General features: G+C 47.3%; 1 long non-coding RNA gene across 1 annotated transcript; it reads left to right on the top strand.

The window, feature by feature from the left end:
- Positions 1–2319: 2319 nt before the first annotated feature.
- Positions 2320–10529, top strand: LOC110339590. The gene is made up of 2 exons (XR_002381634.2): positions 2320–3222; positions 8647–10529. It is a non-coding gene; the product is annotated as an uncharacterized LOC110339590 (long non-coding RNA).
- Positions 10530–12125: the final 1596 nt, after the last annotated feature.

Genomic DNA, 12125 nt, shown 5'->3' on the forward strand with positions numbered 1-12125 from the left:
TAAACAGTAACAGATGAAGACCGAGAAGGGACCTCTGGTCTTTAGCATGTCCCCTGAGCCCCAGAGACAGGCTTCCTACGATGGAAGACCTCACCACCTGTCCATAAGAACACATTCTTAGCTTCCCAAGAAGCTGATGACTGCTCCTTTCTGCGGTCAGCTTTGCTCGCATGCAGCCCAGAGTCGACCCTCTCCTGAGTGACGGAAGTGCTAGGTCAGTCTTCTGGTTGCTTTTGAGTAAGCAGAGGATAAACAGGTTCACCTGCACTCTCCTTCCATGTGGCTTGCTCTTTACTTCATCGTACTAAAATGTTTTTGCTTCAGTGTTTCCACAGGTACTAGACCAGGGCGCAGAGCTTAAAAGTTACCCGTCTTTGAAAGCACCATGCACATAGTTCAGGAGCGATCATGCAAAGGGCAGGGAAGAAAGCACCTCTGTATGGGCAGTTTTGCTTGGCAAGGAGTCTAGCCCCTTTGAGCAACTCTATAGAAAAACAAAAACACTCTCTGGAGCATTGCATGGGCTTTTGAAGAGTCCAGAAAGCCATGTAGTGGGGAGACCAGAAGATTCACAGTGAGGCTGTCCAGGAGCTGGGTGAGGCAAAGGAAGAGAATGAGTAGACTGAGTGAATCTTCCTAGCTGGGCAGCTGGAGGAAGGAAGAAAGGAGGTGATGTTGCTGGTGTTGAGATACTTTACTTATCAACTCTTACATTCCTGAACTGCACATAATATACTCGCACTATTAGACAAATGTTAGAAGATCAGGAAGTTCACCAGAAACCAAAAGTCTTGCAGTGCACTGTAGAAGGCGTCTGGGCTCTTAAGTCTAAATGAAGAAGAAGACGGACATACTGCAGTGGAAATAGTTCAAATGATGAATTGCTGAAGTCGTGCTCTGTCATTTTAGTAACTAAGGGTAGATAACCTAGGCTGAATAATGATGAGGATATCAAAAGGCAGTGTGTAGTCATTCTGGGGACCTCATAATATACTCAGGATCTTGGAGAAATTTTGTTTGCATGACATGATTAAAAAACATTAAAGGAGCCAGGTGGTGGCGGCGCACACCTTTAATCCCAACAACCAGGAGGCAGAGGCAGGTGGATCTCTGTGAGTTTGAGGCCAACCTGGTCTACAGAGTGAGTTTCAGGACAACCTGGGCTGTTACAAAGAGAAACCCTTTCTCGAAAAGCCAAAAGGGAGGGGGGCAGTATTGTTGAGGGGCATGGTCTTGTTCAGCCTGGTCATGCCATAAAATTCAGGAGCAGGTGAATCAAGCTTGATCCTGAAGCCACCACCCAGGAAGGAACCTCAGAGATTAAAGAAATTGCTTCAGTCACCAGATGAAAGTTGTTTTAACTGACGGGCCAACAGAAGTCCATTAGCCTAGCTGAGTTCTAGTTAGAACCAGTTCAATAAAATCTTATTCACAGCACATGGATATTAACAGCAAAACTGCATCCAGAGAAATACAAGAAAAAGAGAAATGAAAGGTCACATGATGGGAGAGGAAAAAAAAAAGAAAACCAATGAATTTACAAAGTGAATGAGTGACAGACAGCAAGCCAAAATTACAACAGGGAGTTACGAATATCGTCAGCCTGAAAACATCCATGGGTTCTCTTTTAAGTGCACACAATTGAAAGGACAAGTTTATAACGACATGAGATGCATAGATTATGTACTAAACTACAGTTGTTACTCAATAGAAACAGATTTTTCAGGAAAAAAAGGTTTGAAGGAAATACATGAAATTATTTCATATTGCAAAGTGCACAAGAGAGATAGGTAACTAAGAATACTAATAGAATAGGAATGAGAAAAGTCTAGGAATTAGGGAGAACAGATTTGCAGTGAAGAACACTAGCAAAAGGGGATAAAGAGAAAGGACAGGTGAAGAAACACTTGGTCAGTTTTCAGTCCTGAAGAAATGATGACTAGGACAGACCTTTAAAGCCAAGGCAAGAAACTTCCTGAGAGATTTAAAGTTAGTCTGATATATACATATAGAAGGAAGGTCCCTGGAAATGCCCAGAAAAAAAGAAGATAGGGATTGTGTTGGTTTGGTTTGTTTTTTTTGTTGGTGGTGGTGTTTGTTTTTTGGTTTGAGGTTTTTTTTTTTTTTTTGGTTTTTTTTTTTTTGCCAATTTGATAAAGGCCAGGTGTCATGATTTTAAAAAGTGGCTTGAGAGAGAAAGATGCCATATGACATTCAAGCAGAAGGTTTTTTTTTTTAAGGGAAAAAGATCTTAAAAAGGGGGAAGGGGAATGGGGAGACTGGCCTCCAGGACCAGGCGCAGCAGGAGAGAAGAAAGAGAGGCAGAGAGACAGAGACACAGAGAGAGGAACAGAACAAGAGAGGGAGAGAAAGGGGGAAATGCAAGGCGAGCAGGGCCCTTGTAGTAGAGATCACAGTGAATGTGCACAGGTGGTGCTCTCAGTGGCTGCAGCTGAGGGCGTATCCCGTCAGAACCCCGAAGGCAGGCCGGTACAGACGCCTGAAAGCTAACACGAGGGACGTTGGGGAAGAGGGAACCTCAACTGAGAATATTACTCACTCACCCTGATTGGAGGGGGAGGACCCAGCTCCCTGTGGGAGGTGCCACTCCTGGGCAGGTGGTCCTGAGTAATATTTGAAAGAGAGCTGAGGACGCCACGTGGGGAGCGAGCCAGTAGACAGTGTTCCCTTCACGGCCTTTGCTTTGGGCACTGTCTTCAGAGTGCCGCTAGAGTTTCTGCACTGACTCGTCACTCAGCGTGGTGAGAAATGTAAGAAAATGAACCCTCCCCGCAAGTTGCTTTCGGACGACGCAGCGTTTCACCACGGCCACAGAGAGCAAACTGGGGCAATGATCTTCTCAGTCACTTGTCACCAGGGTCAGAGGATGGAGGGGCGTCTGAACCCGGTGAGACTGTATCCTCCATGTGCGCCAGATGCCAAGCTGCGTGCAGTTCTTCAGCAAGGATTTGGAAGGCAGATGTGGGAATCAGGTAGTGGCATTTCATGCCCTCTATCCTACCCCTAAGTGCATCTGTGGGAACAGGCTCTCCTCACTAGACTGTGGGCTTCTGTTCCCACCGGTTCCTTGCTGCAATGGAAATGCTGAGATCTTAGGAACCACAGATCACAGAGCCTAGGTCCCTGGGCTCATGCATATCTACCAGGACAGCTGCCTGCCTGCCTGCCTGGAACACCGATACAGAGATGTTCACGCCGCCGGTATGTTTTTGTGTGTGTGTGTGTGTGTCTGTAGTATATGTGCATATTCAGGTAGGTGTGTGCACATGTGCACCTGTCTGTAGAGACCAGAAATCAGTATGACATTAAATTGCCTTCCACCTGACTTTATGAGACAGGGTCTCTCCCTGGACCTGGACTACCTCACTGATTGAGACCCTAGGGATGCTCCTGTGTCCAACCCCCCAGCATTGTAATTACAGACTTGCGCAGCCACACCTGGCTTCTTAACTGGGCGTTAGGCATCCAAACACAGGTGCTCAGACTTTCTAAGCCCTGAGACTGAACTATCTCGCTAGACCGTAAGTTACTGTGTCTTTGGTGTAATGGCTAGTAGTATCCCGGAAACTTGCACAGCGTTCTTGTTTTATTCTGTTACTGTAACAGTATCATGAGCAAATGCAACTTCAGGGAGGAAAGAATCCCTCATTTCAGCTTACTGGTCATAGCCCATCACTGAAAGACGTCAGGACAGGAACTTAAGCGGGCTCTGGAAACAGGAACCAAGGGGAAATGCTGTCTTCAGACTCTCACACAGTCTCATGTTTCGCTGACTTCCTTATACAGTCCAGGACCACCTGCCCAAGGAACAGTGTCTCCCACAGTGGGCTAGTCCCTCCATAGTCGATTGCCAACCAAGACAACCTCAACAGGCATACCTATGGGCTAATTTGGTATTCTCAGATGACTGTAGGCCATGCCAAGTGGACAGTTAAAGCTAACTAGGGTTTGCTGAAGAGTGGGCAGATACTTGAGAGGTGCATTCCTTTATTATGGCTGTTGTCAGAAACGATGGTAGTTGTTCACTTTTTTATCGTTCGCTCTAGAGATGAGAAGGGCTGGGACCCTTTGGGGCCTGTGAGGAGGACACGAGGCTTGGCATTTTCTTGCGTTGCTGTCTCTGACTCTGACACTCTTGCTTCCGTTTTACTAAGACCCTGGTTATGACTTTGAGTCCATTGGATGCTGTTAAATAATATCTCAACTCAAAGGACTTAAAGTAACCCATCCGCAAAGACCGCCTGCTCCTGTAAGGCAGCGTTCGGGAGGCCCTGGGTTAGGGTGTTGGCATTTCTGAGTGGTGACATTATTCTGTCTCCCATGGTGTAACAAAGAGAGGAAAACAGGGAGGAGGTTTAAAAACAAAAACAAAAACAAACCATAGCATTTGCAAATTGCATGTGTACACAAAGGCAATTTTAAAAGAGAAACTTTAAATAAAAACATAGGAGTTGAAGGAAAAATGGAAACACCTATGTCCGAGGAAGACAGTAAGCCAGTGTATCTCCTCATAGCACTCAGGAAGCAGTGTTAACAGGGACACAATCCGCAACTCTGTTTGCTTTCTTATAGTTCAAATCTTAGTTCACAGTTCCTTTGATAGCTTATCAGAGAAAACGTGTCATCCTCAGAGAGAGGGGGGTGGAGGGAGAGAGAGAGAGAGGAGAGAGAGAGAGAGAGAGAGAGAGAGAGAGAGAGAGAGAGAGAGAGAGAGAGAGAGAGAGAGAGAGAGAGAGAGAGAGAGAGAGAGAGAGAGAGAGAGAGAGAGAGAGAGAGAGAGAGAGAGAGAAGGAAGGGTTAGATGCATGGATGGGGATCTATTTCCCTGCAAGATCTCTATAGTACCACCTCCACGGGGCAGAGCCTGTGCCTCACCCTTCCCCTGCTGGAGCTTTAGACTCTGTCTCCCTTTCTGAATTAATTTCCAGGGTCTGTCTGACCTCTAGGCATGACTCCTAGAGGAAGGAGCTTTGCCCAAACCAGATGTCCTTTAGATATGATACCAAGAAAGCCCAGCACCTCACACAATTCTGAGAGTCCTTGGAGAAGAAGATAGTACCATCAGCCTTGGGGAATCTATGTTTATACTCTTTTCTTGATATTCACACTTTGGGGAACCAGGAACAAGATTAGAGTGGAATTTTTTTAATTCACAAACAGTTTTAAGAATGACATATTTACTGAGTGGTGGTGGCGGCGAATGCTTTTAATCCCAGCACTTGGGAGACAGAGGCAGGGGGATCTATGTGAGTTCAAAGCCATCCTGGTCTAAAGAGCCAATGCCAGGACAGTCAGAGCTACACAGAGAAACACTGTCTCAAAAAACAAAACAAAACAAAAAAACAAAACCACAACCAAAGAATGGCGCACTTTCTTCTCACGCTTGAGGAGAAGGTGTTCTCACGGAGACTCTGCTGAGTAGATCCTAGCATGTGAGTGCCCCTGCAAGATACCCTAGAGTCCTGGGCTCCCAGCCGCCTCCAGGACATTCTTCCCATGGCGCTCAGAATTCCCATGGTGCTCCAGCCATCAACAGTGCTAATGCTCAGTCGTCTCCCGGGAAGTTGCCCCAGGTGTTGCTCAGAGGCAAGCAGCTGTAGGAATGTGCAATTGGGCAAACAAATGCCCAGTCTAGGTGGGTTCAAAGACTGCAATGGTCAGCCCGGTGGAATCGACAGCTGTCAAGTTTCTTTAAACTTGTCTCCATCTGATCCATGCAGCTCCTGTTGATGGGCTCAGCAAGAGTTTAGGTCACAATTCCTGGGGGAGCCTCGGAAGCAGCCTGCCCTGCTGGGTGTGTGCAGAAGGGAGCAGAGCTAGGGCGGGGTCTGCTGCTGTGAGAAGCTGGACGCTCAGCCAGCCCAATTCTCATGCTCTGTGTGCGAGAAGCAGGAGACTGAGCGAGCGTGGTGCCGCCCACGTCCATGCCCCACCTTCCGAGCGCTGGCCTGCTGCACGGGGCAGGCATCTTCATTCACACACTCATTTTTTTTTATTCCTAATTATAATCAGATTTTCTTTATGGTTTGTTGAAAACTGTCTCTCGATTTCCTTACAGCAGCCTCAGATCTTTGATGAACCTGAGTATCTGAGTCTCTTTCGAGCTTGTCTCATCCTTAAGTGCGTGAGTGCACACATGAGGAATACAACACACACCCACAGTCCTGAGTGTGTGTGCACACATGAGGAATAAAATACAATACACACCCACAGTCCTGAGTGTGTGTGTGTGTATATATACCCATGAGGATTACAATACAATACACACCCACAGTCCTGAGTGTGTGTGCACTCGTGAGGATTACAATACAATACACACCCACAGTCCTGAGTGTGTGTGTGTGTGTGCACTCGTGAGGATTACAATACAATACACACCCACAGTCCTGAGTGTGTGCTCACACATGAGGAATAAAATACACGTCCACAGTCCTAAGTGTGTGCACTCATGAGGAATGTAACATACATCCACTTAAACCATTTTCCTTCCGTTACAAATACCATGGTAGTCATATCTAATTAATGAAAATATCCCCAACTTTGAAGTAATTTTTGTTGCAAGAATATCTCCACAGCAAAGTAACCCCTGGATTGATAAAACCGATAGACTTCAGACCTGGCAGAATAGTCTGCTGTTGGGAAATAGGTGGAAAAGGGATGGCTCAAAGGAATGTTTTTAGAAATAGAAAGCTTCCAGTCACAGAGAGATGGGGTTGAGGTGAGCCATGGGGGTGTGGGTGAATCAGGGGTTTCACAGAGAAGAGGTGGTCGGTGACCGTGGACGTGACGTTTTACACTGCGGAAAGTGGGCTGCTGAACAAGAAACGTGCCCTGCCCCTGCTTAAGATGGGCTTTGAAGAACATGCAGGATGTACGTCCCCACAGTTTGCTTCTTTTATTTGTATAGTCCTAGTAGAGGAGATCATGTAAGCCAGGGATCCCAGTCACTCGGCGGCTGAGGCAGGGGGATGGCAAACCCAAGGCCAGCCTGACCTGAAGAGTGAGTTTGAGAGCAGCCTTGGAAGCAGCGAGGCCTGTTTCAAAATTCAGCTAAAGGGGAAGGGAGATGGTGGTAGCTAGGGATTCAGACTGGTGGTAGGGGCTTGCCTAGCATGCCCAAGGTATTAGGGTTAGTCCCTAGAAGCACGCATGCCACACACGTACGAGTCCATGTATTGCTAAAAAGACTGACCTTTTTTTCCAAATTTTTTAAACAAAAATTTATGTAATTTTTTAATCTTTTAAATGTGTATTGTGTGTGTACCTATGTGTGGGTTTGTGTACATAAAGGTAGGTACCCTAGGAGTCCAGAGGGGGGCACTAGATCCCCTGGCCTCGGAGTTGAGGGTAGATGTGAGCTGCCTCACATGGGTGTTGGGCACCGAACTCGGGTGGTCTACAGGAGCAGTGCAGCGCCCCTCCCCTGCCCCCATACCATGTCCTCTTGATGAGCCTTATTAAAAATTGGGAAGGAGTAAAGTTAAGTACTACTTTATTTGTAAAATGAGTAAAAGGCTGAGAGGAGCCTTTAAAAAAAAAAAGAAATTACTAAACCAAGTATCACTTAGGACTTAAGCTATACTGGAACATATGCATCCCCCGCATTTAAATGTAAGAAATTGTTACAGAACAATTTTTTAAAAAAAATTAATAGATTCAGCATGCTGAGGAGCTAAACTTTCAGCCACAAAGAGAAGGAGAGGAATTTTGCTTTTCCTGAAAAAATACTTCTTAATTTATACACATAACATACAGGCAGAGGATGAAAAGGAAACTATTAGTAGCCAAATTTCTTGTGCTGTTGCCAAGCATTCAGTGTGCACCTAGTTGTAGAGGGAGATGTGTTTTCGTTGTCCTAGTTGCCAACTGTGGGGTCGGATGGTTTATACCTTACATCTGTCTGTCCATCACTAGAAGGACAGAGGGACACATGTACACTCCATGCAACAGAAGAAACGAGAGTCACACCAATGATTTAGTTGTTAAGAACGGGAAGATGAGGGAGGAGCCCTTGGAATTCTCAGCGGGATGGAGGGTTTGCCTGGGTGGGGGTTCTTGGGTTCCTGCCTCTGCCAATAGGCTGCCATTGTTTCCCTAACTTCAGCATTTGTCCAGTTTTGAAAATCCTTCTGTCTTAGAATGCGGGATTTCCATAACACGAACGAGTAGTTATGATGCATAAGACTTGGTCTCAGAATACAGAGAAAGCCTTTAAATGGAGTTTGTGGGGAGCAGATGAAGTCCTGTACATACATTACTGACATGCATGTGGACATGTAAAGATCCCAATGCTTCAGACTCATGAGAACGACCTGGCCTTCTCCGTGCCAGGCTCAAGGGGATGACAGTGAGATCTTCTGGTTTGGTGTGGATGTTGACTGTGTGCAGAAGGTGTGAACTACATATTTTCCCCTCTAGGATGACTGTGGCCTGAGACTGCTCCCCCACTGAGACCTCCTACTAAGATTAGCACACCTACCTCTTCGTCTGTCTGTCTGTCTGTCTGTCTATCTGTAATAAACCGGGCTTAATTTCCAGGCTGTTGGTGCATCTCCATTGGATTGCTAGGCCCATCCAGTCCCAACTCTTCTGCATATGAACCTGTCATTTCTTCATTCCCGTTAGGTCACCCCAGTTCGGTCAATCTGGAAGCCATACAGATCTCAAATACACTGTATGAAACACCACTGTACCATCGTCTTTGTCCTCATTTTCCTTGGAACTAGAGGAGAACCTCATCCTGAGCCCATGACTTCTTCAGAGAAGCAGTGACTATTTGAAAAGGGAGCAGTTACTTTCTATAAGGAGGGGCTTAAAGCGTTGGCATTCTACCGTAAGATCAAGAGTCCTTTGACAGGGCATGGCACCCCAGCAACTCCCTGCTCTGTAGAATGGTCGCCCTTAATACAGGAGGACAGCTTGGCACAGCCTTACTGCTGTCTCCTGCCTGGTGCACTGGAAATGGCTTCCTGACAAGGAAGATGTCTGTTTCTGAGGCTCAGCCTTGTCCGCTTCCCAGAGTCTCCACCCCTTCTTTATTCAAAGAAACACACACTTTATAAAAGGAAAGGGTTGTAATATCTCTCGTTCAGGCAAGTGTCTTTTACTGTAACCGGTACCTACCAATTGAATTGGTTTATGTTTTTTAAAAAATTCTGCGTAAGATAGTGTATGTGATTAGTAGTTTTCTCCTCCTTGTGATCAAATACTTGGCAAACCATGTGGGGAGGTGGGTTTGCCACGGGGGATGCAGTCGTGTATAGCGGGGAAGGCTTCCTCCCAGCTGTGGTCCAGAGGACAGGCGGATTGGTGTCTTCCTATAACAGGTCTGTGCTTCATTCTGGGAAGGGCAGGCTGCTCACTCACAATAGGCTTTCTTGTTGGTACCATTCTTCCTATCATATCATACGTTTGGTTTTTGTTGTGGGTGAGAGCCAACAGAGACCACAGAGACTGAGGAATCCATCACCTTTGTAGCCCTTTCTAGTTTGCAAGCCATCACTCTGTTGTTTCTCCTGCTTGATCCTCGTTCTAATGGCTCTGATCGAACGCTCTGACCAAAAGTCACTTGAGTGTTTCCATTCCTTTGCCAATGATGTGATGAAACACTATGACCAAAGACAGTTGTTTGGCTTGAATTATGGTTTCAGAGAACTAGAATTCATGATGGTGGAGCGAAGGTACATCTGAGAGCTCACATCTTGTCCATGACTACAAGGCAAGGAGAGCTAGCCAGCAATCCCGTTAAATCTTTAACATTTCCAATCCTGCCCCCAGTGACACACCTCCCCCAACAAGGCCCACCTGCTAATTCTTCCCAAACAGTTCCACTATCTGGGGACCAAGGACTCAAACGTATCATTGCATGAAGGGCTATTCTCATTCCAACCCCTGTAAGGAATGAAGGGTTTGTTTGGTCTACATTTCCAGCTCACAAAGTCAGGGCAGAAGATGAAGCAGAAACCATGGAGGAGGAAGGCTGCTTCCTGGCTTGTCGTCTGCTGACCCTGCTGTCTTATAGACCCCAGGTCCACTTGCCTAGAGAAGACACCTCCCACTGTCCACTGAGCCCTCCTGCATCAACCATCAATTAAGACAGCCTCTCACAGACATGGCCACCGGCCCATCTGATCTTGGCAATTCCTCAGTTGGTTTTCTCAGATGACTCTGGGCTGTGTCAAGTTGAAAGCTGAAGTAAACCAGGGCAACCTCTCAAATAACACGGAAATGAGGAGAGTGTATTTTTTCCTAATCTCATAGGCAGAAACCAAAGTTCAGAGGTAGAATAGCCCGGAAACCTCACGCTAGACAGTGTGCCCTGGACTCTCCGGCACCCTGGACTCTCTGGAGAGGTGAAAAGAGGCAGGATGCTGAAATTGTTTTCAGAAACGGTTCTAGCCATGTGGGAGATGGATATTGCACAGATAAGAATGAAGCATGTTGGGACATTGCTGTCTGATGGAGACCAATGGCTATCTGGCTTTCATTAAATTATATTCTCACTGGCAGCGTTTTGGAATAGTGTATCTGCCTCTTGTGATCTGGCCCAGAAAGGCCCATGTGTTTGCTGTAGTTAGAGGGTGGGTGATGAATCTCACTCTAAGGATACTGAACCTAAGGACACTGAAATCTTGTAAAAAATCTCCCAATGGTTCCGGCCCTCTGCACCCTGATGGAGAGGTTGCCGGGATCTGAAGAATCTGTGTCTCTTTATACCGGTACCCTGCGCCCTGCGCGAGGTGCAGTTTCTCACTGTACCAGCTTCCTGCAGGGCCCAGCCTCTGCTCCCCTCAGAGCTTCCTTAGCAGCAAGTTTGGTTTCACCTGGCCCATTCTGTAGCCCACAGCCCCCTCAATCTTTAGCCTTGGCCTCCTCGCCTTCCGCCTGGCTCGGTAAGCCTGGCACTGACCTTGTGATTAACACAGTGTCCCTGGATAAGAGCGTCGTCTGGTTCCCAGGCTGTAAAGGAACGGAGGGTGAGGGGTTCCTGCTGGAACAAAGGCTCGAAGTTGGCCTAGTCACTGTACACCAGGGAGAGTGGGACCAAGTCATATGAAACAAGTTTTCCAATCAACAAGGGGCACAGGAGTGACCAGTGGCACCAAGCTTGTAGCTGGTAGGGGTCTGGCCAGTGAATCCAATGATAATTATCAACTCAAGAGTCATAGACCGTTTAAGATCCGCTAATCAAGTCTGCAGACCAAGATGTTGGGAGCTCTTCCTAGTCTCCAATAGCACGATGCACCCCATTGGAGGATGGGCCTCAAGGCAAAGACAGTTGAGCCTCTCTTAGCCTCCTTCGCTGGCCTGACTGATGTTTCCTACCAACATTCCGTCGGCACCCAAGGATTCAGACTCATGAGGGGCTTCACTGGCTGCCAGGGTGAGCATCGCCTGAGACCTGTAAGATGTGTCCTTGGTGATGGGACCACTGTTAGCACCAGCTTAGCAAGTAAAGAGAAGGAGATCCAACATCCACGTGCCTCCCTCGGGATGTTCCTATTATCCACGAGCCTCTGAAAATATGGCTTGCTCAAGAAGGCATTAGAGCTGAATTATCATTTATGTTTGTCATAGGGGTTTGAAAGTGTGTAATGAGATTCCAGAGTTAATGTTTTGTGCAGAGCACTTAGGAGAGAGCCAGGATGGAATTGGCTCCAGATTCTGATGGGGCGTTTTAATTAAAGATAGTTTCTAATCAAGGGTGGAGCAGAGGCTGCTTAGAAAATGTCAGTTCATTGTCCAATCCACTGGTGCAGAGATGGGCAGGCAGCTCTGCGGAGCTCCTGCTGCCAAAGAGGGAGAGCGGTGGCGAGGAGCGAGTTCTGGGAACAGGAGATGGGGGTGCTCAGCTGGGGGCTGGGGAGCCCTGTGCCATCTTGGGCCACGTGTCCGCAGGCTGCGCTTGCTCCTGGCGTGTGTCTATGCCCCTGGCTCTGTATGCGTCACGCCAATGGCAGCGGCTCTGCCCACAAGTCCCCATGAATGCTGGCTGCTTGGGCCTAGTCAGAGCCCCCTGTCGGTCCCTAGCTAGTGTGCGCAGCCCTGTGGTTCCCACAGTCAACGGGAAGGCGCTGTCTGTAGGAGGAAGTCTGCATGCCGCC

Source organism: Mesocricetus auratus, unplaced genomic scaffold (genome assembly GCF_017639785.1).
Source record: "Mesocricetus auratus isolate SY011 unplaced genomic scaffold, BCM_Maur_2.0 Super-Scaffold_100018, whole genome shotgun sequence".
NCBI lineage: Eukaryota > Metazoa > Chordata > Mammalia > Rodentia > Cricetidae > Mesocricetus > Mesocricetus auratus.